Genomic DNA, 26,529 nt, shown 5'->3' with positions numbered 1-26,529 from the left:
TATGGTTACCATCTTCTATCCCCAAGTTACAACACTGAGTCCAGAGTCTCTGCTTAGTGGGCCAATACCAATGATTTCAACCACATCCAATTTTATTCCTTCCACTATTATCCATTACTCTTATTTTCCATTCCCACATAAATCTTTCAGATTTCTGTCTACGTAAACTGCAAAACCAATATGGTTTTATTGGAATGTAGAGTAACTAGGACTTAAATATAGTTATAGTCCTAGAAGCAAAGAGAAACATTGGAGGGAGGTTCTGAGGAAAATCAGTAAGGCCTTGCAAGGAAATTACTCCAGAGGAGGTCATCACAATTTTCTCAAGCAAAGCAGGGTAATTACAGCATTGGCCCTCCAAATGGGGAGGATTGCTTCTACTGTTTAAAATGTTCATCAGAATTTAGGGGTTCAGTATCTCCAGCTTCATCAGAATCTTCTCATATTTCCAGTTTACAATATCCTTTTCCTTTCCAATCCAGTGCCTTACTTTAATAGTAGATACTCTGCAAGGTAGGTAATTGCTTGTACTGCAATTCAGCCATTTGCAGTTTGAGACTCTAGATTTGAGTTTTAGCAGCATTAACTCTGCAACTACAGGAGATAAAGACATTTTTCAGAAGAGACAGAAAACTTTACGTCATTTATGTGATACTTGAGTAGGGAATTAGAAGCCTTGAGCTCATCTTTTACTATACTCATTTTGTTGAGTGCAATTAAGAACAAGTAAACAATTTCATTACACTTGTTTTCACAAAAACATTTTAAGTTTAAAAATATATGGTCACTCATAACGTTGATTCTTATAAGTATTTGATTAGCATATCAGTGCCTTTAAAACTGATTGCATACATGCTCAGTCGTTCAGTTGCGCCTGACTCTTTGTGACCCTATGGACTGTAGCCTGCCAGGTTGCTCTGTCCATGGCATTCTCCAGGCAAGAATAATGGAGTGAGTTGCTATTTCCTTCTCCAGGGGATCATCCTGATCCAGGGATCAAACCTGCTTCTCCTGGGTCTCCAGCATTGGCAGGCAGATTCTTTATCACTGAGCCACTCAAACCAATTAAACAGCACCCAGAACCAACTTAGAAAACACATTCTTAAAATTATGTTTCTCTAGAACCACTTTGACTATAAAAATCTGTTCCCCAAAGAAACGCACGTCTGTGGTATGTGTATAAATTTAATATTGTCTTTCAGTATTGCCCATTTCCATCCTGTTCCCAGGTATGCTTTGCCCTCATGTTCTCTTCTCCTTCCTGTTATGAAACTTAATATCAGGTCTTCCTTTTCAAACATATACAGTTTAAAGTATTGCTATCTACCGATTTAGAGTGAGTTTACTTAAAGCAATGCATCTTCTAGGATTCGGAATTTTATCACGGTTTCTGAAGATTGGGCATTGGGATAGTCCCAGAGCAATACTCTAATACCAAGCAAGTGCCTGTCCATTCTGCTTACTTTAAAGAGAAATGGATACCATGCATCTTAGAATTGGAATTAGAATTAAAACTAAGTTCTAACTTACCTTGGCAAATGAGAATTTATTGCATATTTACATTGTTGTTCTGGATCAAATGTAAAGCTCTAAAAAAAAAAAAAAAGTTTTGTGGAAGATGTATGGCCTGGGGATGAATTGTAAGTGGAAGAGCATAACTTTCTTTACTCATGCTGAACTGAACTTATATATCAACTGATGTGACATTGTGAAACATCAGCTTAATTTGGGGTAAAAGAGCAAATTCAACCGTATTGTTGATGCCTGGAGGATTAATGAACCTACATTTTCATTTTGATCCACTTATTCTGGTCTTAAATTGTGAGACTCAATTACTAGAGATAAATCCTATCTAGTCTCATTGCATAATTGGTTTTTGTAGAGTCCATTATCCTAATAATTATACTCTAATTGGCATAAAATGAAATATTCTGATAAGGAACATCAGGAAATAATAATAGTAATTAATAGTAATTAAATTCCACATAGCCATCAAAGAGCGCAGAGGTTGGAGGTGATTTTAAAAATAAATATATCTAAGACTTATGCAGAAATTATAAACATTTGCTAGGTATCTTATTTGTTAATTTATTTGTACACACTAAAATACTTTAAACTTTACAACAGGTTATTTTCCCCATACACAAAATAATTGAGTGAGTTTAATGACTATACTTAAACTAGAAATGCTGTCTAGCATTTTTATTCATTCATTCAATTCTACACGTCTACCCTATGTAGGACATTGAGTTGAATTCTTATGAAGAAACAAGATATATGATGGTATGAGATTATAAATAATATCAGTGGTATAGCTTTCAAGATGAGGTCTCATGATAGGGTATCTGTAGCCAGCCTCTGTTGTGGCCTATGTTGGTGGAAATGGTGGGGATAGGGATTGATTCCTTTCAACTCTTTTGTGCCGAAGTAGAGAGACAACCCAAGAAAGAGAGGAAAACAATAGAATGGGAAAGACTAGAGATCTCTTCAAGAAAATTAGAGATACCAAGGGAATATTTCATGCAAAGATAGACTCAGTAAAGGACAAAAATGGTATGGACCTAACAGAAGCAGAAGATATTAAGAAGAGGTGGCAAGAATACACAGAACTGTACAAAAAAGATCTTCATGACCCAGATAACCATGATGGTGTGATCACTCACCAGAGAGAGACATCCTGGAATGTGAAGTCAAGTAGGACTTAGGAAGCATCACTACAAACAAAGCTAGTAGAGGTGATAGAATTCCAACTGAGTTATTTCAAATCCTGAAAGATGATTCTGTGAAAGTGCTGCACTCAATATGCCAGCACATTTGGAAAACACAGCAGTGGCCACAGGACTGGAAAAAGTTAGTTTTCATTCCAATCCCAAAGAAAGGCAATGCCAAAGAATGCTCAAACTACTGCACAATTGCACTCATCTCACACACTAGCAAAGTAATACGCAAAATTCTCCAAGTCAGGCTTCAACACTATGTGAACCATGAACTTCCAGATGTTCAAGCTGAATTTAGAAAAGGTAGAGGAACCAGATATCAAATTGCCAACATCCATTGGATCATCAAAAAACAAGAGAATTCTGGAAAACATCTATTTCTGCTTTATTGACCATGCCAAAGCCTTTGACTGTGTGGATCAAAACAAACTGTGGAGAATTCTTCAAGAGACGGGAATACCAGACCACATTACCTGCCTCCTGAGAAATCTGTATGCTGGTCAAGAAGCAACAGTTAAAACCAGACATGGAACAACAGAGTTGTTCCAAATTAGGAATGGAGTACGCCAAATCTGTATACTGTCACCATGCTTATTTAGCTTATATGAAGATTACATCATGCAAAATGCTGGGCTGACAAAGCACAAGCTTTGTCATCAAGATTTGAAATCAAGATTGCTGGGAGAAATATCATTAACCTCAGATATGCAAATGACACCACCATTAGAGCAGAAAGAAAAGAAGAACTAAAGAACCCCTTGATGAAAGTGAAAGAGGAGAGTGAAAAAGTTGGCTTAAAGCTCAACATTCAGAAAACAAAGATCATGGCATCCAGTTCCATCACTTCATGGCAAATAGATGGGGAAATAATGGAAACAGTGAGAGACTTTATTTTCCTGGGCTCCAAAATCACTGCAGATGATAACTGCAGCCATGAAATTAAAAGACATTTTCTCCTTGGAAGAAAAGCTATAGCCAAACTAGATAGCATATTATAAAGCTGAGACATTACTTTGCCAACAAAGGTCCATCTAGTCAAAGCTATGGATTTTCCAGTAGTCATGTATGGATATGAGAGTTGGACTATACGGAAAGCTGAACACTGAAGAATTGATGCTTTTGAACTGTGGTGTTTGAGAAGACTCTTGAGAGTCCCTTGGACTTCAAGGAGATCCAACCAGTCCATCCTAAAGGAAATCAGTCCTGAATAGTCAGTCATTCGAAGGACTAATGTTGAAGATCAAACTCCTGTACTTTTGCCACCTGATGCAAAGAACTGACTCATTTGAAAAGACCCTGATGCTGGGAAAGATTGAGGGTGGGAGGAGAAGTGGATGACAGAGGATGAGATGGTTGGATGGCATCAGCCACTCGATATACATGAGCATATACTCAATATACAAGCTCTGGGAGTTGATGATGGACAGGGCAGCCTGGCATGCTGCAGTCCACTGGGTAGCAAAGAGTCGGACATGACTGAGGGACTGAACTGAACTGAGAGAGATAACAATAAAGATGGCATTCCTGTCTCCATTTCCTCTCTTACTCTCTGTTCCCTGAACCCTTTGGGAAACAGTATTACCTGATTAACTTAGAGAGAGAAAACTGAGTTTGCATGGTCAGAGCCTCCTTATTTTCCTTTTAGAATGTTCCTGCCTGCACAGGGCATATTCAGTTCTGCTTCTTCACGCTGCACATTTTTCATGGGAAAAATTCAGCATCTATGGAGAGGGACTTTTAGTTAAAATGCATTTTCCATGGGCAAGCATAAGACTACCTAATTCTGAGTTCAGTTTTATTAAGCCTATTAGGCTATATGCCTAAGCCATGTTCATCAACAGCCCTATTGCTTGATTTACATTAATGTTTTAATGACTTACTGCTGTGTAAAAAACCAGGCTTCTCTGGTGGCTCAGTGGTGAAGAATCCACTGAGATTCTTTACCACTGCCAATGCAGGAGATGCGGGTTTCATCCCTGTGCTGAGGGGATTCCCTGGAGAAGGAAATGGCAACCCACTCCAGTATTCTTGCCTGGGAAATCCTATGGACAGAGGAGCATTGTAGGCTACAGTTCATGGGGTCACAAAGAATCAAATACAACTCAAAAACTGAGCACACATGCACATATAACAAACCAGCCTCAAATTTAGTGGATTAAAGCACAAAGTTATTCTTTTTCATAATTAAGTGGATTGATGGGCTTGATTTGATATTTCTGCTGTGGCATACGGTGTAGATAAGGTCATTCATATAAACAACATTCAAGGCAAGTCACATCATCAAGTTCAAAGTCAGTGTGGGAGGGATCATACTTGCGTGTTCGCTGGGGACTAATGTATAATGGTCTACCACGATTGACTTGACCCTTTTGTCTACTTCTCAGTTGATTCTGAACTTGAGTGAGGAAGAGGGTTACCATTTACTAGAATCCCAAAACACCTTCATTCTTTTTTTAACTTCTTTCTTTCATTGAGACTCATTTTCCCATAAATGTTATCTATTTTCAGCATTTTTTTTTTGTTCCAGTTCTATTATCTGAACTTTATATACTGTGTGCTTGCTATGCCTGCTCCTAATTTCAATTCATCTCATATATCTCAGTATTTAGCCAAGTCCGTCCTGACGTAAGCAAATTATACCCAAATCATAAATAATTGTTTATTTTTACTTTCATGGTGCCTATTCCTTGCGCAACAAACAAAAGTTCTATCTCACTGAAGGGTCATTTTTTTATACCAAGTATTTATGATAATTTATTCTTTGTGATTTCCATAGTTTTCATATTTTAAACCTGCTAACACCATCTTATGATTATCTGTGAGACATCAAAAAATGCTTCATGCTTTTGTTCAAGTGTAATCTATCAAGTTCCACTTTAATGTCATCCATCTGGCACACTGCTTTATTCAGAGTCATTTATAAGGACATGAGTAATACAGTGCTAAGGAGTACTAGTTTGTTTGGATTAAGAAGAACAGCTTGAAATGCAAAAAAATAAAATATTTGTCAAAAATGTGGAGAGTTAACCTTAAAAATACATAAAAGAAATGTTACAGCAGACAAAGCAACAGTATTGGATCTCACAAACAGAGGAACCCACTTAGGCATGGACTACTCTAAATAGCAAAGATTTCAAGAAAGGATTTTTTTTTTGTATAATTTTTGTGATGATAGCACCTACAGATCATAAGGACAATGAGAATAAACTGGATTTTTCTTGATGTACATTCCAAATATAAACCAAACATGTAGACGTATACACTTAAATGACATTCCAGACATCTAATATGGAATCATATGGCTTTACTATGGAAAAGAAATGCAAAAAAGCAAAATGGCTGTCTGGGGAGGCCTTACAAATAGCTGTGAAAAGAAGAGAAGTGAAAAGCAAAGGAGAAAAGGAAAGATATAAATATCTGAATACAGAGTTCCAAAGAATAGCAAGAAGGGATAAGAAAGCCTTCTTCAGAGATCAATGCAAAGAAATAGAGGAAAACAACAGAATGGGAAAGACTAGGGATCTCTTCAAGAAAATCAGAGATACCAAAGAAACCTTTCATGCAAAGATGGGCTCGATAAAGGACAGAAATGGTATGGACCTAACAGAAGTAGAAGATATTAAGAAGAGATGGCAAGAATACACAGAACTATACAAAAAAGATCTTCATGACCCAGATAATCACGATGGTGTGATCACTGACCTAGAGCCAGACATCCTGGAATGTGAAGTCAGGTGGGCCTTAGAAAGCATCACTATGGACAAAGCTAGTGGAGGTGATGGAATTCCAGTTGAGCTATTCCAAATCCTGGACGATGATGCTGTGAAAGTGCTGCACTCAATATGCCAGCAAATTTGGAAAACTCAGCAGTGGCCACAGGACTGGAAAAGGTCAGTTTTCATTCCAATCCCAAAGAAAGGCAATGCCAAAGAATGCTCAAACTACTGCACATTGCATTCATCTCACACACTAATAAAGTAATACGCAAAATTCTCCAAGCCAGGCTTTAGCAATATGTGAACCGTGAACTTTCAGATGTTCAAGCTGGTTTTAGAAAAGGTAGAGGAACCAGAGATCAAATTGCCAACATCTGCTGGATCAGGGAAAAAGCAAGAGAGTTGCAGAAAAACATCTATTTCTGCTTTATTGACTATGCCAAAGCCTTTGACTGTGTGGATCACAATAAACTGTGGGAAATTCTGAAAGAGATGGGAATACCAGACAACCTGACCTGCCTCTTGAGAAATTTGTATGCAGGTCAGAAGCAACAGTTAGAATTGGACAGGGAACAACAGACTGGTTCCAAATAGGAAAAGGAGTACGTCAAGGCTGTATATTGTCACCCTGTTTATTCAACTTTTATGCAGAGTACATCATGAGAAATGCTGGACTGGAAGAAACACAAGCTGGAATCAAGATTGCCGGGAGAAATATCAATAACGTCAGATATGCAGATGACACCACCCTTATGGCAGAAAGTGAAGAGGAACTCAAAAGCCTCTTGATGAAGGTGAAAGTGGAGAGTGAAAAAGTTGGCTTAAAGTTCAACATTCAGAAAACGAAGATCATGGCATCTGGTCCCATCACTTCATGGGAAATAGATGGGAAAACAGTGGAAACAGTGTCAGACTTTATTTTGGGGGGCTCCAAAATCACTGCAGATGGTGATTGCAGCCATGAAATTAAAAGATGCTTACTCCTTGGAAGGAAAGTTATGACCGACCTAGGTAGCATATTCAAAAGCAGAGACATTACTTTGCCAACAAAGGTTCGTCTAGTCAAGGCTATGGTTTTTCCTGTGGTCATGTATGGATGTGAGAGTTGGACTGTGAAGAAGGCTGAGCGCCGAAGAACTGATGCTTTTGAACTGTGGTGTTGGAGAAGACTCTTGAGAGTCCCTTGGACTGCAAGGAGATCCAACCAGTCCATTCTGAAGGAGATCAGCCCTGGGATTTCTTTTGGAAGGAATGATGCTAAAGCTGAAACTCCAGTACTTTGGCCACCTCATGCGAAGAGTTGACTCATTGGAAAAGACTGTGATGCTGCAAGGGATTGGGGGCAGGAGGAGAAGGGGACGACAGAGGATGAGATGGCTTGATGGTATCACGGACTCGATGGACATGAGTCTGCATGAACTCCGGGAGTTGGTAATGGACAGGGAGGCCTGGCGTGCTGCGATTCATGGGGTCGCAAAGAGTCAGACATGACTGAGCTACTGATCTGATCTGATCTGAAGCCTTGATAATAACTATGCATTCATATATTCATATTCTCTTAACTGTTTCCATTCATGTGCTGTGGTGTTTGTCCTTTTCCATTCACATACTGTGCTGTGCTGCACTTAGTCACTCAGTTGTGTCCAACTCTTTGGGACCCCATGGACTGTGGTCCTCCAGGCTCCTTTGTTCATGGGATTCTCCAGGCAAGAGTACTAGAGTGAGTTTTCATGCCCTCCTTCAGGGGATCTTCCCAACCCAGGGATTGAACCCAGGTCTCTTTGTATCACAGGCTGATTCTTTACTGTCTTAGCCACCAGGGAAGTCCAAGAAAACTGGAATGGTAGCCTTCTCCAGGGAAACTTCCTGACTCAGGAATTGAACCAGGGTGTCCTGCATTGCAGATAGATTCTTTACCAGCTGAGTTACCAGGGAAGCCCTTCCATTAATGATCATACTACAAATAAGTTATAGATGTTTCACTTTGAGTAATAAGATTGAGTAAAGGTAACTGACTCATAGAGTTCTGAAAACCACAATAAATAATTAATATTTGGAGGCACTGGCTATATATAGTTTGAAGTTAGACTACAAAAATATGACTTTCAAATACTCAAAAATAACAGATTCTTCAAACACTTTAAGAATTACCTTGTGAAAATTTGAAAATTATTATATTATTCTAGAAGAAAGATCTTAAGATCAAAAAACTGTAGTTACATGGAGGCAAATTTGAACTCTGCAATGTGAAACTTTCTAAAATTAAAGAATAAAACCCAATTCTAGACAGGTAGAGAGTTTTTTTTTTCCATTAGAAATGTGTAAATAGATGTAGCAGCTCTTCAGCAACCATAGAGATATCTGTACTGAATGGAATTTGAACTAGCTGAACAATAATGTTCTTTCTAACCAGAAAATTTCACTGATTCTTTCCTAAACTTTATCATGATGGTATTTTTGTGAGTTTACTATAACTACCCAAGTTCAATGGAAATAGAAAACTAATGCTATGTCTAATATTTTATAGTAAATAACAAAATCCTCTGAATTAAGTTTGGCTCTAATATTATTCAGTGTTGAATGTGGGCATTTCTCTCTGCTTATTCTACAATCTCACTGAGAAATAAATGGCTTACTTTGAAGATTCTAGATATTTTAAATAATATTAATGCACACTAATATTCTTAGCTAATAACTGTATTCCTATCCACCTTCTATGTCTTATAACTCCTACTGATTCAATCAAGACCCAAAGCATAGTCTTCTGCTAATCAGCAGTTACTATTAATAGTTATTCCATCATTTCTGTTCTCCAAACACTATAATAAGAGCTGTAAAATAATTATGTATATTGAGCTCTAATTATTTGCTTATGTTTCTGCTTTTCTACTTAGATTTTGAGTTCCATAGGTCAGAATATATATCTATGATTTTTGAACTCCCACTAACTTGCTCAAAGAAACATTTATTTAAGTAGGCATTCATTTGTTTAGTGAATGTTACTTTCACTTTGTACATTTCTTGAAAGGTTTGTGTCCAATAGGCAAAACTAGTAAAAATAACACTTAAATTAGTATATTTTCACAATAAAAAAACCAGATGACGATTGTTTGTTATCAGGCCAATATTAATGACTAAAGAATTGATGGATGATTAATTTTCAATATTTAGATACAGTTATGTTTAAGGGCAAGTTAGTTGTGCTTTATTATTTAACAAAATATATTTCAAATAAAACATTTAAATTTCAAACTCCATCTGGCAGAGGCTAGGATCTAACTGTCCAGAAGAGATTACTGAATTTACCTACCAATCTAAATATCTGTGTGGAAATTAATAAGTCACTCCTTTTGAATGCTAGTAGTAGCTGCAAGTAAAATCTTCAAAATGTTAGTAAATGACTTCTAAAAACTAACTTTTTAGGCTATCTTAGCAGCTATATAATTCTCCCAAGCCTTAGCCAGGTAAAGCCAACAGGACTTACTCTTACCTAAACATTTCCTTCAATGCTTGGAATTATTTTTTCTCTTATTTTGTTTTCTGTTTCCCACGATTAAATTTTCATTAGAATTAAAACCTGGAGTAAAAAGAAATTTCATTTCAACATGAGCACGTTAGAAATTTGCTACTTAATTTAATAGTCTATATACCAGTCCAGATAAAATCCACAGGACTAAGGGGAATGAGAAAGGCAAAGGACGGCCAATTGATTTGAGTCGGGTTGATGGTCAGCCTGAGGTAGGATATTGTTTATTTTCTGTTACTTCCTTTTGTGATTGTTTCCACATGTGCCTAGAGACTAGAGTTGCTAAAAAAATAATTGTTCTTTTCCTGGCAATTCAGTAATATATCAATAATAATTTTGTTTTAGAAGTTTAACACAAAACAAGAAATTTATCAGTGAAAGGTTGTATTTTCTTTCTAAGAACTTTTACAGGACTCATGCCGCGATTTCATGTTGTTTAAAATTTGGGTGTCACACCATTTATTGTTCAAATGGGGGGCTTTTGGTAATGAAAGAAGCACTCTTAATAACCACATTAGGAATATAGGATTAAATAAACCCACACCAGGGAGATTCGGATGTATGGGTATCCTGATTGCAAGATTACTAGTTATTTTCCCTCTCAAATAACTTGCTCAAGTCAGCAGTTAAGACTTATGAAATAATTCCAAGTATTGCTTTTATATGACATAGTTTAAATGACATTAAAAAAAAAAAAACTGAAAGGAAACAGATGAATCTGTGGCATCCTAAAGTGAAGATGCAGGGGAGGGTAGTTCTCTCTCACAGTAACAAAAGTACTATTATAGGTGTCAGTCAAGCCTGGACTTCAGACTTGACCTTGTTTTACACTCCACAACCACTCTTCATAGCATCCTGCACCAACTGGATTTGAAGCTAATATAAGTTCATTTTTCCTGACTAGCTCATTAATAGCTTATTTCATTCCACTAACTTTCAGGTTGTTATAAAATTAGACAAATCATACTTGGTGATTCATTAGGCTTTATATTGACAGTAGAATATCTGTCAATTCCCTCTATGCTCCTATTTCTGTTGCCTTCTGAAATATTGCTTTATGCACTGTGACAAAATTTGGGGTTTATTTGTTAAGTATCTTTACATTATGTGCAAAATATTTACATCTATAATATTTTCTGTGCAAAATTCTGCTATGTGTCCATGAGCTGAGCATTTTATATTCCATAGTTTTGTGAGATAATGGTATAGATTCTGTATCTAAGAGTCAACAAAAAACCCATCCTTGCTATGTTTTCTCTTCAGCATTTCTCTTTTAATATGTGCAGGAATCTTACAATTCTATTCCCAGTGCCTAGTTGCTTAGTCATGTATGATTCCTTTCAACCCCATAGACTGTAGGCCACCAGACTTCTCTGTCCATGGATTTCCCAAGCAAGAATACTGGAGTGAGTTGCCATTTCCTTTTCTATCAGATCTATTTGACCCAGGTATTGAACTTATATCTTGAGTCTCCCTCATTAGCAGGCAGATTCTTTACCACTGCACCACCCCACCTGGGAAGACCTCTACTTTCAGAAATTTTATTTTAAAAAGTGATTGGGTGAGATCCAAAATCTAGATATTTTAGCAATGTCTCAGATAATTTTTATGTAAATGGTCTATGGGTTTTGTTTTGTGAAACTGCTCTGCAACAGGTATTAAGAGATAAGAATGCATACAGGTAAATTGTAAATTATAAGAATGACTCTTATAAGTTATTCCAGTAGCAGTTCCTAAATAGAATTACTTCATATTTCAAGTAAGGAAGCTTAAATGATTATCTAGTGCATTTAAGCACTCAATAAATATTTACTGAAAACTCTTCTGGATGCTAAGGATGAAATGTTACAAAAGAGACACAGATTATTTTCTCCCAAGAAATTTAGAGGGATGGACAGCTTAGGCAAAATGAGCGATTACAATAGGGCATACTTAGTGGTCTGGAAGCATATATAAATATCCTTAACTGAGAAAGGAATTCAGGGAGGTCTTCTCAGAGCATATCTCTAAACTAAAGAGTGTTGAAAACGAGAACCAGAGATTAGTGGGATTTAGTTAGATGAAAAGGAAGAAAATGGTCACACAGTATAAATAGTTTAGGGAATTATATAATATGCATCCTGGAACACTATGTATGGGGGTTAGGGAGAAAGTAAGCATAAATGGTGAAAGATGCTACTGATTGGGTTAGATTCAGTCATAATTCTTAACAACTTGTATTGTGAGCTTTGTTAGATTTTATTTAGTCTAATATTCTCAAATAAAAATCAGTATTAAATATCTCCTTTAACTTCATGTATGCTTTGTTTCCGGAGAAGGTGATAACACCCCACTCCAGTACTCTTGCCTGGAAAATCCCATGGACGGAGGAGCCTGGAAGGCTGCAGTCCATGGAGTCGCTGAGGGTTGGACAGGACTAAGCGACTTCACTTTCACTTTTCACTTTCATGCATTGGAGAAGGAAATGGCAACCCACTCCAGTGTTCTTGTCTGGAGAATCCCAGGGACAGGGGAGCCTGGTGGACTACCATCTATGGGGTTGCACAGAGTCGGATGTGACTGAAGCGACTTAGCAGCAGCAGCAGCATGCTTTGTTTCCAAATGATTTCAGGTGCTTTCACTTAGATTACTAAAATATGTTTTTGTTTCTTTTTTTGGTAACTTTTCTCACTCTACCTCTATTTTAAAATAGTGATGTTTTTAATTTATTAAGCAAGGTGTCCAAGTTCAAAGAAAATATGCTATGCCTGTTTTTGTCAATAGCTGGTTTTATTACAAGAATGCTGCTTCTAATTGCATGGATTCCTCTTTGCTGTTTTTCTTATTAAGGATAAACTCAACTGATGAGTTCAAAACTTCAGCAGCTTTAAAGTCATCATTAATTTAATGTCTCTCTTCATTTATTAGTGGTCCTAATTTCTTGTCAACCCTGAAATATTTGGAGAAACTCATCTATACAATTGGATCCTAGTTGCAAGTATTAATTAATCAAGCTCGCTAACTGCCCTTATGTTTCCCAAATTTTACTTTAATTTCTGACTAAAGATATCAAGTCTTTTGGAGATATACACTAGAAGCAATTTCTAATTGGTGTTTATATAAAATGTGATCTCCACCATACTTATTTTTGGTAGGTTTTTAAAATTGAAGAATAGCTCATGCACATTATATAATATCACATTTACACTTATTTTTAAGACAGAAATTAAATATTACTACCTGTTAGATAAGTGGACCACCTATATTACTTAGGGTACTGGCTTAACTGATATATACTAAAGTCAATTCTTAGAGGTAAACCATCAATATTAAAAAAACAAACAAACAAAAAAAAAACTAGTTGATGTTTTTTCTTTGTACCAAAGCTTAACAAACAGCTAACCTGTAAAGATTTGGCTAGTAGGAAATTTGAGAAGTTTCTTTTTCCTTTTTTTCCACTATTTAACATTACAGCTATGAATGTGGTTAGGATATATTACATATGTACCTAGCTTTTAAAATAGGAACATGCAATTATAGTTGTGGGTTCTTATTACTGTAATGTGTTATTACATTGAAATTTTTCTACTATAATACAAAAATTAAACTTCTACAGTCACATATATGATGCCAGAAGGATACAAATCAATTGGGTGACGCTGTTATTAGACATATAGTTTTGAGACTTCTGTTGGTTTGGAAATTGATTTCTGATATTATAATCAGGTTCAGTCAGTCAGTTCAGTCACTCAGTCGTGTCTGACTCTTTGCAACTCCATGAATCACAGCACGCCAGGCCTCCCTGTCCATTACCAACTCCTGGAGTTCACTCAGACTCACGTCCATCGAGTCAGTGATGCCATCCAGTCATCTCATCCTCTGTCATCCCCTTCTCCTCCTGCCCCCAATCCCTCGCAGCATCACAGTCTTTTCCACTAAGTCAACTCTTCGCATGAGGTGGCCAAAGTACTGGAGTTTCAGCTTTAGCATCATTCCTTCCAAAGAAATCCCAGGGCTGATCTCCTTCACAATGGACTGGTTGGATCTCCTTGCAGTCCAAGGGACTCTCAAGAGGCTTCTCAAACACCACAGTTCAAAAGCATCAATTCTTCAGCATTCGGCCTTCTTCACAGTCCAACTCTCACATCCATACATGACCACAGGAAAAACCATAGCCTTGACTAGACGGACCTTTGTTGGCAAAGTAATGTCTCTGCTTTTGAATATGCTATCTAGGTTGGTCATAACTTTCCTTCCAAGGAGTAAGCGTCTTTTAATTTCATGGCTGTAGTCACCATCTGCAGTGATTTTGGAGCCCCCAAAATAAAGTCTGACACTGTTTCCACTGTTTCCCCATCTATTTCCGAAGAATTGATGGGACCAGATGCCATGATCTTCGTTTTCTGAATGTTGAGCTTTAAGCCAACTTTTTCACTCTCCACTTTCACTTTCATCAAGAGGCTTTTGAATTCCTCTTCATTTTGTGCCATAAGGGTGGTGTCATCTGCATATCTGAGGTGATTGATATTTCTCCCAGCAATCTTGATTCCAGCTTGTGCTTCTTCCAGCCCAATGTTTCTCATGATGTACTCTGCATATAAGTTAAATAAGCAGGGTGAGTTAAGTGAAGAAAAAAACTATTTTATTCTTGTGTTGAAAATTAGCCCTTTTTAAATATAATTCTAGGGCATCACACTGTGATGTTCTAGGAGTGTTTTAATAGCTGGCTCTGCAAAGAACAGAACTCAAATTTTTAGTTTGTTCATACTTTGTAAATAATCTTACTATTACCAATTTTAAGCTACAAAGACAACACTATTCTATTTTACAAAGAATTCAGAAAAGATGCACAGTAGCATCCATTAAACAGCACCCTACTCATACACATATAATAGATGTAATTAACTTAAAGAACAGAAATAATAGCAAAATGTAGTAATATAATTAAGAAATTATGACATTTGATATTTCATTAACTTTGTTTTCCCCATGACTTATTTTGTTGGCAGTTTAAATAATTTAATGCTTGTTTATAAATAACTGAATTTAACAGCTAGATGGAAAAATTCCTGAATATTTAAAATTGACTCTCACAAGCTGATGTAAGATCCAGAACACAAATGGCAGAATAGATCTGTATTCCTTTTTATATAGAAAAAGCAAATATCACAGTGTATGTGTAATAAAGGTGTATGTGTGTTTATGTGTGTTTGATATATCTTTTCCACTTGTAAATAGTTAATGTAATCCAAATCTCAGCTAGACTCACTTTCCTTTCAGTGCACACTCATGGCAAATGGAAGAAAATTCAGTACCCTACACAGAAAAACCCAGTTGTATCTGCCTCTGGCTGTGCACCCCTGCTTCAGCTGATGTTACTTTATGTTTTCTGTTTAATAGGTTGTTCCTTTTTTCTAAGAAATTTCTACTAGGCTCAGCTTAAAACATTTAATCTCCACAATGCCATTGGATCTTGGATCAAGACAAGTATGTGTGTGTGTGTATGTGTATGTGTGTGAAGTCAGGAAGAAAAATCAAACTGAGGGAGAAGAGAGAGTGTGCATAGGCTTGAATACATCTTACATTCTGATCCCTTTCTTGATTCAGCAATGATCTGATATGTTTACACCACTCAACGCAAAAATCTTTTCACCTTGACAGATTATTTTGCTGAAACTTTTATTCTTGAGTGTCTAAGATCTGTTTTCCAATTTAGTCAAGTTCCTATGCTTAAAAGTAATTGTAAATGAAATATGAAATAATTTATTATCATATAAGACTGTGTTGTATTTCTTTAGCAAGGGAAATGTCATCTGCTCTATATTTGTGTAATATGAGAGCTTATTTGATGTAAATGTTCTATATTTATTATTCTGGTGAATTCTTGCTGGATTATAAATACTAGATATAGATTTAAACACTATTCATATACTTCTTATTCTGATAGCCTATAAGACAATAGTTGTTCAGGCAACTTCATCTTTTGTCAAAACAAAATTTTAACATCTAAAGAGTCTTTGGAAGTTTTAAGCTCTACTAAGAATTCCATGTCATGAATTAGTATTTTACTGGCTGGGTTTTAAAATATTTTACTATAATGGCAGAGGCACTTGTCTATCATTTTTGATAAATCTTACCTTCCCTAAGATCTTTGAACTCAGAAATAGAGTTGATAACATTAATTTTTTCCCACTAATTTAACACATCGACTAGTTTGAAACTTGCTTGAGGATGTTAGGAAAACCAAGGGCACATTGGGAATCTCCACTGAGTTTCAATTAACAGTCTTCTCTCATTCTCTATTTTCTTATAAAGTATTTAAATCCCAAAGAAAGGCAATGCCAAAGAATGTTCAAACTATTTCACAATTGCACTCATCTCATATGCTAGTGAAGTAATGCTGAAAATTCTCCAAGCCAGGCTTCAGCAATATGTGAACCATGAAATTCCAGATGTACAAGCTGGATTTGCAAAAGGCAGAGGAACCAGAAATCAAATTGCCAACATCAACTGGATCATCAAAAAAGCAAGAGAATTCCAGAAAAACATCTATTTCTGCTTTATTGACTATGCCAAAGCCTTTGACTGTGTGGATCACAATAAACTGTGGAAAATTCTGAAAGAGATGGGGACACCAGACCACCTGATCTGCCTCTTGAGAAACCTGTATGTAGATCAGGAAGAACAGTTAGAATTGGACATGGAATGATAGACTGGTTCCAATAGGAAAAGGAGTACGTCAAGGCTGTATATTGTCACCCTGCTTATTTAACTTATATGCAGAGTACATCATGAGAAACATTGGGCTGGATGAATCACAAGCTGGAATCAAGATTGCCGGGAGAAATATCAATAACCTCAGATATGCAGATGACACCACCCTTATGGCAGAAAGAGAAGAAGAACCAAAGAGCCTCTTGATAAAAGTGAAAGAGGAGAGTGAAAAAGTTGGCTTAAAGCCCAACATTCAGAAAACTAAGATCACAGCATCTGGTCCCATCACTTCATGGCAAATAGATGGGGAAACAGTGGAAACAGTGGCTGATTTTATTTTTCTGGGCTCCAATATCACTGCAGATGGTGACTGCAGCCATGAAATTAAAAGATGCTTACTCCTTGGAAGGAAAGTTATGACCAACTTAGATAGCATATTAAAAAGCAGAGACATTACTTTGTCAGTAAAAGTCCATCTAGTCAAGGTATAGTTTTTCCAGTGGTCATGTATGGATGTGAGAGTTGGACTATAAAGAAAGCTGAGCGCTGAAGAACTGATGCTTTTGAACTGTGGTGTTGGAGAAGACTCTTGAGAGTCCCTTGGACTGCAAGGAGATCCAACAAATCTATCTTAAACGAGATGAGTCCTGGGTGTTCATTAGAAGGACTGATGTTGAAGCTGAAACTCCAATACTTTGGCCACCTGATGTGAAGAGCTGACTCATTTGAAAAGATCCTAATGCTGGGAAAGATTGAGGGCAGAAGGAGAAGGGGATGACAGAGGATGAGATCATTGGATAACATCACCAGCTCAATGGACATGGGTTTGAGCAGAAGTTGGTGATGGATAGGGTACCCTGGGATGCTGCAGTCCATGGGGTTGTAAAGAGTTGGACATGGCTGAGCGACTGAACTGAACTGTGCATATGAAAAAATAAAAATAAAGAACTTCTGAGGAATAGTTAGGTCAAGAAATTTACATCATCAAAAAGAAAAATGAATCATATAAACCAAGAAGCAGAAAATTTTTATATCTTTACCACTGAATCATATACAAAAGCTGAATTTACTGAACTCGAAACTTCAGATTTTCTTATTTATGTTTGGCTATTACCATTGATTCCAAGTTTTCTCCTTCAGATATTTGTTGCTATGAAGCTCACAATGCAAGCTGTACTTTACAGTATGACATAAACAGATTTTACAAATACACACACACATGATGTTTTTAAAGATATAAATTGTGAATCCACGCAGGCCATGGGGTTGCAAAGAATCAGACATGACTGAGCGACTGAACTGAACAGACTGAAACTGTGAATCAAGATTCTACTTTAATTTACCATCATAGTCTAATCCTTAAGCCTCATAGCTGATTACAATTGTACATTTATTATGTAAGCATAACTATACTTCAGCAGTAGGGAATCAAGCCTCCTATCCAAGTTTCTCTAAACTCTACCTTCTAACCAAATTAGAGAAAAGGACCATGCCAACCCTCCCAGTCACATTCCTCTCATTACCCTTTGAGCCTTTGCTGCTATCCAGTCTCCTCATTCTGGTAGTTTGATGTCTAATGATTTTAATTATATGATAATAACCCTTGACTTCTAAATCTTTTCAGCTTCAGAGTTGTCAGGCAAGATGGATACTTTTTTTTTTAATTGTTGCAAGTATGTATCTATGAAATATGCCTATGCAGGAAACCTTAAAGAACATTTGAACATTCTCAATGCAAATCAGCATTTTGTCTATGGACTTTTTAACATGTATCTTTCAGCAATTCTAAGAATTTGACATCATTATTTCATGAGGTAATCAGAATTTTTCCGTAGTACAATTTGCAAAATTTTGCTCCAGGTGCTCACTAAACAAAGCTTCCAATGAATAAAAAGATTTTACACATTTGCAGAACACTAAGGTACTTTATTAGATGGGCAAACAGTGGAAACAGTGTCAGACTTTATTTTTTTTGAGGCTCCAAAATCACCGAAGATGGTGACTGCAGCCATGAAATTAAAAGACGCTTACTCCTTGGAAGGAAAGTTATGACCAACCTAGATAGTATATTCAAAAGCAGAGACATTACTTTGCCAACAAAGGTCCATCTAGTCAAGGCTATGGTTTTTCCTGTGGTCATGTATGGATGTGAGAGTTGGACTGTGAAGAAGGCTGAGCGCCGAAGAATTGATGCTTTTCAACTGTGGTGTTGGAGAAGACTCTTGAGAGTCCCTTGGACTGCAAGGAGATCCAACCAGTCCATTGTGAAGGAGATCAGCCCTGGGATCTCTTTGGAAGGAATGATGCTAAAGCTGAAACTCCAGTACTTTGGCGACCTCATGCAAAGAGTTGACTCAGAGTGGAAAAGACTCTGATGCTGGGAGGGATTGGGGGCAGGAGGAGAAGGGGATGACAGAGGATGAGATGGCTGGATGGCATCACTGACTCGATGGACGTGAGTCTGAGTGAACTCCAGGAGTTGGTGATGGACAGGGAGGCCTGCCGTGCTGGGGTTGCAAAGAATCGGACACAACTGAGTGACTGAACTGAACTGAACTGAAGGTGCTTTATTACTACATTGTGTGTGTGTGTGTGTGTCTGTGTGTGTCTTTGTGTGTGTGTCTGTGTGTGTGTGTGTCTATGTGTGGTAGTCACTCAGTTACGTCTGACTCTCTGTGACCCCATGGACAGGAGTTCTCCAGGCGCCTCTGTTCATGGAATTCTCCAGGTGAGAATACTGGAGTGGGTTGCCGTTTCTGTTTCCAATTACTATATTATATCTGTTTAAATCATTTTTAAAATCAGAATTTAATTAGAAAGTACATATTAAACTTTCTGCTAGAAGTAAAATGTCAAGGGATCAACAAACCCATTAAAAATAAGGAATTGTAATTTTAACAGGATGGACAGTTTCCATATAAAGTTTTCAAACATTAGAAACTTTTTTCTATAATATTTCTGAGAAAAATTAAAATAGCATTGAACCCTTTAAAGGTGTCCTTATGTGAAAAAATATAATAACCATAACTTAAAAGATAGCTACTTGGCTCAAAGTTATTGGATATTTAACTATTTAATCAGGTATTATTTTCTTTTGAGCAATTCCATGGCTGGAGGAATAGGAATCTGACATAAACTCACACTCTATTTTCTTGTTTTCTCTAAAGTTCTTAATACAAAGTAGTTGTAACAGCATGAATCATTTCTAATAATATTTGGCAATTTGAGAAAATTGCTGACCATTCAGAAGCTGTTTTAGTATTAGCAGGAAATTTTGTGGCCTTTCAATTAAAAAGAAACATTCTAATAGTTATATTTTGATACTTTTTATATTCACATATTTTAAAATGGAATTATAATGTTCCTACAATTAATAATAATGATTTCTTTTAAAATATATAAATTATCTACAAAAGATGGGTTGTTAAAATAACTGTCGGCTAATTGCTTTCATCTGCAACATTATTCAGAGGAGTTTAAATAAGGGCTATAAGAAACTTTGAACTCATTTGGGACAAATCAGCAGAATTAATAAGAATGGTAGCAAAAAAATATTTTTACTTTCTTACAAACATGATTTTGGGGAAGAACAGTCCAAACTATGCACATTAACCTTTTATAATAGTACTTTTCATATTTAATTAGAAACTCATTTTTTATTCCACAACTTCTTTAGATTGAAGATAAATCTAACCATTGAAAAATACACTTTAAGAAAGTGTTTTAATGACTGTCTCTCCCATTCTATTACCATAATACCACCAGAAATACAATGGCAATGTTTATGTACCTGCACATACCCTCTAATGTATTTATTTATACTTTTAATTATATTAAATTAGGTTTTGTCAAGAGCTGATTCAGAGAGAAAGAAATGGGGATGGAGAGTGTGAAGGGGGAGAGAAAGAAAGAGACAGAGGGAAGAAAAGCCAGCAGATGGTCAATAGAGCAACAAACCAACTGAAAGTGAGAGTCAAACCTTGACTCACTTGCTGCAATCCAATTACCCAGGATATCAGAAAGTATGTGCCCACATCTGCAGTGTTCTAATGGCAGGCAGATAGGGCTAGAGGGTTAGCTAACTGTGGAGGAGACCAAAACAAAAGACTCCTGATATTTGAGGAACCCAGGACCAGGAACTGGGTTTGGGAGTTGGAATCAAGAATGTAACAGTACTCAGCAGTGGAGAATGGTGATCTTGTAGACTTTCCATAAGGAATTCTCCCCAAAGGCCTTGACTGAGGGCCCTAAGAAGTAGATCACAGATGGAGACATCTAGCTTTGGAAGACTTATGGCATTAAGAATATGGATTGGGAGGATGTGGGGGACTGAATCTTTGACTGCAATTCTCTTCAGAGACTACTATGCATCAGCTGTACACCACATCTGGTGTAGGTAGGGCAGCTTTCTCCCTTAAGGCCTGCCAGATTGAGCCTTTGTAATTGACCATGGTAATTACATGGAAAATAGTACATAGAATTTTAGCTTGCAGCTTGATTCCTCTGATTTTACTTAAACTAAGGGAAATTTTGCAACTACTATAAATGAAAAACTATCACTTGCCATAATCAACTAGGATAGATACATAGCTATAATATTTTTTGTTTGTTTCAGGTGTTTGCATAATATCTAAGAAACATTTAATGACAAGGTTATAAATATGTGTTTATAATCTCTTCTAGTTTTTTTTTTTAAGTTTTAGCTATTATATTTCAGTGTATGATCTATTTGGGTAATATTTTGTATAATGTGATGAAGGTAAATTTGTTTCTAATGAATTTCCAATTGTTTCAGGGCAAAAAATTTGAGAAAACCATTTTTTCCCATTGAATTGCTTTGGTACTTTTCTTAAAAACCAATTGACCATATATGAGTGGATTTATTTATGGATCTCTTATTTTGTTCCATATATCTGCATGGTCTATTTGTCTATCCTTACTTGTTTGACTACTTTGGTATTATTGTGGGCCTTATAACCTGTCATTCAAATTGTTCCAAGATTCAAAATATTTTTGGATATTAGAAGACATTTTAGAATGGAATTGTTCATCTTTACCACATAAGGGTGATGAAATTTTATTGAGTTTGCTGTGAATTCATAGATCAGTTTGGGAAGAACTGATATCTTAACAATGTTGAATTTCTCTGATCCGTGAACATAGTATTCTCTATTTTTAAAGTCTTCTTCAGATTTTAGTTAGCTAGATTGAAAACTGAGGACGATTAATAACATTATTTCTTTGAGAAAATATGTCACAGACCAAAAAAAAAAAAAGAATGAACAAATAAAAACTGTACATATATTTGCATAGAATTAGCTTCTGTGGAACTATGGTTCTTATTTAGTTAACTATAACAAATGGCATTATTTTATTGTGAGAATGTTCACTGCAATCAAGCTTATTTTATTAATCATAAAGCCTTAGTGTGCCTGCCTGTTGTTTTCAAGAAGGAAAAGTTTGAAATCATAAGGAAACGGTATGTGATGGTTATCTCATGCCAGACCTACTTAACTGCATTCTTTTTTGCCACAGAACATCATAATTACAAACTTTATGTTCTGACCATGGATTATTTTGTGGGCTTCCATGGTGGCACTAGTGCTAAAGAACCCACCTGCCAATGTGGGAGACAGAAGCTACACGGGTTCAATCCTTGAGTCAGGAAGATGCCCCGGAGGAGGGCATGGCAATCCACTCCAGTATTCTTGCCTGGAGAATCCCCATGGATAGAGGAGCCTGGCAGGCTACTGTCCATGCTCTACTCTACTGTCCAGGGTCACAAAGAGTTGGACACAACCGAGCGACTAACATTTCACCTTTCAGATGTAGATATACACACATACACACAATATGTAGGAAGGAAAATTTTTTAAATTACTTGGCAGTTTATCCACAATTAAAACCAAATTTTGGCTTTTTAAGCTCCATAGCCATTCATAAGATCTTTTTCCTCAGGGCTCTCTTTAGTTAGAGATAGGCTTACCTTTTCGGTTTCTTAAGGCTTCTGTTGTCCTTATATATTTTCAGATTCTCCTCATAGACTTATTTCTTTATATCTAAGGCAAAATTTTTTTCAGGAGAAAGTAATTTCTTTCTTTTGTTTTGCTATGTTTCTAGAATATTATTTATATTTGTTTGGACTGCTCAAAATAAATTCCTTGTTATTTGTTTTTTAATTTTTTTCCTTTTTTTCTCTGTCTTTCTTCCTCTCTCTCCCCTCTTACATTTAATTACATTGTTTCTTTGTTAAGAACTTTAAATAATAGTAAAAAGGCATTCTGACATAATACAACAGTATCACATAATTTTAAATATTTTTCTTTTAAAGAATTTCTCTATGTAACAAACCAGAAAAAATCAACCTCACTTAAAAATCCAATGAAAAGCATATTCTACTTGTCTACTTCAAAGAAACTGGAAGAAAGCAATACTTTTATTCAAATTACAAACCATGTTATCCTTTATTATAGTCATTTCCAGTTGAAGACATATTTTTCTAATTTCCCAGAGTATGTTTTATAAAATTTGAACTTTTAAATATAAAAATAATATAAATTTCTATACTAGTATAAAATTTTCCTATTCTTTTTATATACCTAGCCAGATCTGACCAATATATTGAGCTGGTCAATTCAATTTGTGTGGGAAATATTGTCAATAATTCCACTCAATAACAATTTATATCATGCCTTAAATCCAAATTTCTAAATCATTTGGGTAAAACTTTTAATTGAATATAATAAACCTTTCATATGTATAGATGTGAGAGTTGGACTATAAGAAAGCTGAGCACCTAAGAATTGATGCTTTTGAACTATGGTGTTGGAGAAGATTCTTGAGAGTCCCTTGGACTGCAAGGAGATCCAACCAGTCAATCATAAAGGAAATAAGTACTGAATATTCATTGAAGGACTGATGCTGAAGCTGAAACTCCAATACTTTGGTCACCTGATGGGAAGAACTGACTCATTGGAAAAGACCCTGATGCTGGGAAAGATTGAAGACAGGAGGAGAAGGGAACAGACAGAGGATGAGATGGTTGGATGACATCACTGATGCGAGGGACATGAGTTTGAGTATTTTTGGGAGTTGGTGATGGACAGGGAAGCCTGGCATGCTGCAGTCCATGGGGTTGAAAAGAGTCTGACACGACTGAGTGACTGAACTGAACTGAATGATATAACCATATGTCTTTGAAAATATCACAGTATCAACTAATCCTGCAAATGTTGTTGCTATGTGCCTACTTATTTTATTTTACCAGTTTAAAATAGATATTTTATCTGTACATTTGATATTTTTTACCTTGTATTTCCAGATAAACTAATAAACTTCACAAACTTCATAACCAAATGAAATGCCCTTTCTAGCATTAGACCATTAACTAGACTGCAAGAAAACTTAACAAAACAAAAAAACACTAAATGAGGTCCATAAATTGGACTGCTACTGCTGCTGCTGCTGCTGCTAAGTCACTTCAGTCATGTCCGACTCTGTGCGACCCCATAGACGGCAGCCCACCAGGCTCCCCCGTCCCTGGGATTCTCAAGGCAAGAATACTGGAGTGGATTGCCATTTCCTTCTCCAATGTGTGAAAGTGAAAAGTGAAAGTGAAGTCGCACAGTTGTGTCTGACTCTTAGCGACCCGATGGACTGCAGCCCACCAGGCTCCTCTGTCCATGGGATTTTCCAGGCAAGAGTACATTACCATTAATTACTTCTGAGATTTCCTGGGTGACTTTTCATCTCCTCAAAGCCACCACCTACAACAGAGTATTTAAGTTATTTAGGGCTATATAATAAACCTCCCTAGGACTTCCTGGCTTAAGACAAATATATACATACCTATATCTAAATTTGAATTAAATATGTTTTCTTGTGAATCTTCAATTCAGTAAGAGATTGACAGTAAAAAACAAACAAACAACATTTCTGCTCTACTCAGTATCAACTGTGCAGCTCAAACAAGGAGCTGGGATCATCTGAAAGTTTTCTCACTTCACTCACATATTTAACAGTTGATGTTGGCTATCAGCTGAGACTTCAACTAGCGGTGGGGTGTTTAGTTTTAATGATTTCAATTGCCCTCTCATGTGTCCTCACATGTGGGATTTCCTAGAACATTCTGGCTGTCTTCCAAGGATAAACAATGGAGAGACAAAGAGACACAGAGACAGGGAGACAGAGACAGATATTGAGAGAGAGAGTATATGAGCAAGAAATAACTCATGTTTCTTTTTATGATCTTGACTCTTAAATTCACACACCATCATTTAGATCAAATCTTATTAATTAATGCAGTCATATGTGTCAGTGAAGATCAAAAGAGGAAAGGGAATATAACGGACTCTAGTTTTTGATGGTAAGAGACATGTTTCTGGAAATCCATATAAGATGATAGATACTGTTATGACCATTTTTGAAAAAATCAATTGCACATAGCAAGTAGGATAGAAAAAAGAACATGAAAAAAAAAAAAAAAAACACCTCTACAGCAAAACAAAATGATAAGGTGTTTTGACTGAACAGGCATGTTTACTATCATTGGACAAAAAAAAAAAAAAAATCTGTGGTTTTGCTAAATGCGTGAGAGGAAGAAGAAGGTGGGCAGAGTTCTGGTGAGCCTGAGAGCTGGAGAACCTAAAAGTCAAGTTTCCCAAGATATTAAATCATAAATTGAAGGATTCTTCGATTGTCAAAGAAAACTAATAATTAAAATAAATACAAATTCCAGAAAATCTGCAAATGGGTTGGAGATTTTCAGGCTACAATTGCATGAGTGCAAGAAGGCTGCAGAAATGGTCCTCAGAACATTCAGAAATTATACAACTGAAGCCTTCTTCTAAGACAAAGTCCTGTTATGAGGAAGACAGGCTGAATAGATTCTCTATTTAACTACATAAAAACACAAGATAAAGGAAAGAGAACGTCCAGAAAAAAAAGTGGGCAAGGCAAGTAGAGAAAAAGAGCATAGAATGTAAAGGGGTATATTTTTGCATTACATTAACAACAACATTAGGGACCCAAGAGTCAGGGAACGAGAAGTAGCCTAGCTTACTCACCTTGCTTGAGAATGTACTTTCAGAGAAAAGCCTGTAAGAGTTGGCTAAAAAAAAAAAAAAAAAGTATTATTTTTTTAAACTTTATAAGAGTAGGCCTGAAATTAAAAACAGTTGAAAGTTGTGTGAGTCACCTATTTACAAAGGCAATAGTTGTAATCATCACAACTTTTCTTATCTACTGATTAAAACTTTTATTATATAATAATTAATTAGAAGCTTAGATTACTAATTACCTGAGATATATTTTTACATTTCTTTAATTAAGACTCATAACCAATTCAAATCACTAATTTTGCCAATTAAACAAATGTTTTTATTTTGTTCTATTAAGGACCTAATTTTAACAAGACTTATTTTTACATAGCCTTGTATATATATTAAATCTTGCCACCTGAAATTTATCTTTGCAAGGTTAATACTTGATGTTGTTATCAATGTTATATATATATATATATATAATATTATAAAGGACTTTGTTTTTGATCATAATTTCCCAAGTAAAACAATTCATACTGTTTATAGCTACTCACTCCACTATGTAGGGAAATAAATTTTAACCTTTGATGACCCCTTTATCCATCAAGAAATGTCAATTAAGTCTTATTTAAAAAAACTTAATTTTTTTTTACCTTTACTAGCAAGTACAAATTTTAATTTACTTAGAATAATTAATATAGATGTGTTGGTTTACTATGGATTAAAGAAAGAAGCAAATATTTTTACATTCTACAAATCTGTAACTTCTTTATTAATAAGATCCTATGGGCAGAAGGTCAACTGGAAGAGAGGTTAGCAATTACAGTTCAATTAGA

Source organism: Bos javanicus, chromosome 6 (genome assembly GCF_032452875.1).
Source record: "Bos javanicus breed banteng chromosome 6, ARS-OSU_banteng_1.0, whole genome shotgun sequence".
NCBI lineage: Eukaryota > Metazoa > Chordata > Mammalia > Artiodactyla > Bovidae > Bos > Bos javanicus.
The sequence above is the reverse complement of the archived record's forward strand: the minus strand, read 5'-3'. Positions refer to the sequence as shown.